The following is a 2,977-nucleotide window of genomic DNA, read 5'->3' as shown; positions in this document are numbered from 1 at the left end:
CCTTTCAGCTGCTGAGTCAGAGAAGATTGTTAAAGCAGCAACCTACAAAGCGGTGAAATCCCCCTGCAATGCTGAAGTGCTGTCATTTATCATGCACACTTACTCTGCAGGAAGCCCTTCCCCTTAGGAACCGTTTTTGTTACAGCAGCTGGTAACTAGAGATCCCTGTGTACTTGGTAGCAGATCTCTGTCAAATCTTCCTATGCAATACATGATTTTTAAAAGATACTAGTGTATATAGTGCTTTGTTTTAAAAATACCCTTGGGAAGCATTTGTTTGGCTATAGGACTGCCTATTTACAAACTGGCTGTTCCACCTTCTGTTCCTGGGCATTCTGAGGTCACTGAGGTTACAAGTTAAAATGGTTAAATAATTTGAGTCCTTTTGGTAGCTGTCCGAATGTTTCTGACTGGAAGCTGTACCTACCATCAGTGCTGCTCATGCAACATGGAAGCTTGGCTTCGTCTCCGCTTCCTATCAGCTCTCGTGATCAGAATTGGGGTGGGTTTACAGTAATGATATTACTGGGGTGATATGCACTGTCTTCAATGTTTACACTTTGAAACACATTTGAGAATGAGGGAGGAATATGACTCTTCAAAGCAGCAGACTTCAAATTACTCCTTCAAATTCTATATATTTGATTGCCAAGTATCTAGCACACTTGTATTGCTGGCAGATGGCTTATGCAGCATCTTAGCACAAATGCAGATTTTCTGTTTTAAAAAAAAAGTCTGTTAGAGTACATTTATCTTTTTAAATGAATAAAAAATCCATTTTTTAATGTCTTAGATGTAAACTGTTCTTCCTTTGGAGGTAGATAACTCTGTTTGATTAAATTACGAGGATAGTCCTAAAGGTGTATAAAATTGATACCTTTATCAACAGATCTGTTGTATGTATTGATATACATGTCATTGTGTATCTGTTGACTTTAAGCAACTAACACAGAATTGGAGTCTTTAAGTACTTGCAAGTTCTGCTGAGCCAGTCTGAGAGTAAGTTGGCTTCCGTTCCTCCTTGGGTGCCAGCAGTAGAGTAGTGCACAGAGTCTGGTTGGTCACACTGCTGATATTAAGCTTGCCCAGCTGATGCTGAAGGCAGAATTTCCCCTGTAGTATCTTTACTAGCGGTGCACGAGAATGAAATAACCCCACATGATTATTTGGAGTTAGACTAAGCATTGTTGCTGGCATTTGCATCACATTGCAGTCACTGCTACACAAATCACTCAAGCAGGGAGTCTTCTTCAGAGTTAAATTGCATAGAAAGGCCTGGTGGTAAGGAATCACAGGAGTTCCTGAAATCATGTTCCAGGTGACATGCAAGTCAGTTGGCTGTTTGTGCTTTTCATTATTTTATTAGATGCTTAAAATAATTTTTGGTGCTGGTTTTTCCAATAGAATCTCTTCTCTGCAGCCTGGAAAGCTTAACCGGAAAACTCCACAAAGGATGGCCTCACTAGCGCCAAAAAGAACAAAACTTGAGCAACTGCCTTGTGAAGGGGTTTTCAGTCAGACTTCCTGAAACTTTTGATTTTATTATCTATTTACCTAACTGGCAAAGGCTTGGATCTTCAATATTGACCACTGTGTTATGAAGCACAAAGGCTGAGGAAGTAGAAAAGAGCGGGGTAAAATCTAATGTTCTGTCAGTACAGCACCATCCTTGGTGTCTGCGTGAAACGTGGTGGAAAAGAAACACATAGGCCTTGTACATCCTAGAAAGTTGTTCTGCTCTAGGTGGGCAGCTATCCTAGAAAGTTGTCCTGCTCTGGGTAAGTATATGCATCTCATGTGCCTGCATATACTTAGGATGAGGGTATCTACACCAGTTACAGGTAGGATAAGAAAAGAAAAGAGCACTTATATCAAACTAAGGGTCTCATCCTGGTCCAGTTGTTAAGGGGTTTATTGTCATGACTATTTTGACAACTCCCAACAACATAACTACAGTGCTAAAACTAAAGTATGGAGCAGGTCCCTGATAGCATGTCTAAAAGTGTATAATCTTTGCTTTTGGTTTTTTTTCTCCTCTTAGTGAGCTGCTTGCTGGAATTGACTGGCTTTTCCTGGAATAAGGGAAACATGACAAACATGGTGTGTTTATAAACAGTCCATAATGATGGAATTTTCCTCCCCCTCTACTCCACCTGCCTTTCATACTTTGATGCCCTAAAAAAACCCAAACCTGTGCCCATGCTAGGGCAGAAAGTGGAACTCCTACTGCTGAGCTAGCTAAGGCCACTGCACCCAGTTTTCCCCTGGCAAAGTGAAGCAGAGCTTTACCATGGGACAGCTGCTTGGGTGGCTGCATGTGTATATGTTTGTCTGCTTTAAGTGAAACCTAAGCCCTCATAACAAGTGATTCTCAAGCAGGGTGCCATGAAACCCTGGGTTTCCACAAGATCCTGAGGTATGAGGAGATAAGCAGATGAGCTCAGACTCAGGCTTGTCCCTGCTTGACTGATTTCCTCCACCCCCACTGCCTGACCTCTGTAAGGAAGTAAGTGCTGTCATGCATAAATTAATTTTTGAAATTGGGTGCCACTCAATTCATGAAAGTCACGGAGTCAAGCCTCAAGTCCATTGGCGATGCACATGCAACCCCTGAGATTGGTGGTGCACCCCCTGCAAAAGTGCCGCTGATGTTGCTGGTGGTGTCTGCAGGTGGTTGTTACCCCGCCCTGACGCGCAGTCCCTGATTGCTGCTAGCCACTGCTGACATTAGCAGCCTCCACCCCCTGTCCCTGCCCCTTCCTCTCCTCCCTGCTGCCGACACCGGTGTGGCTGCCTGCAGGAGCTCCCTGCTCGGCCCGCCGCCAACACTGCCACAGTGCCATGAAGACTGCTAGCTCCCTCTGGGGAACCAGCATTTTATTTTCCATAAATTTTTATTCAGTAAGTTTTTTCATGGCTCCCCAGTCGCCACTGCCTGTGGGCGGTCACTGTGCCCCCCCCAGCCTCTGGAGGCACA

This window comes from Alligator sinensis, unplaced genomic scaffold (assembly GCF_000455745.1).
Source record: "Alligator sinensis unplaced genomic scaffold, ASM45574v1 scaffold115_1, whole genome shotgun sequence".
Taxonomy (NCBI): Eukaryota; Metazoa; Chordata; order Crocodylia; family Alligatoridae; genus Alligator; species Alligator sinensis.
Note: the sequence above shows the minus strand (reverse complement) of the source record.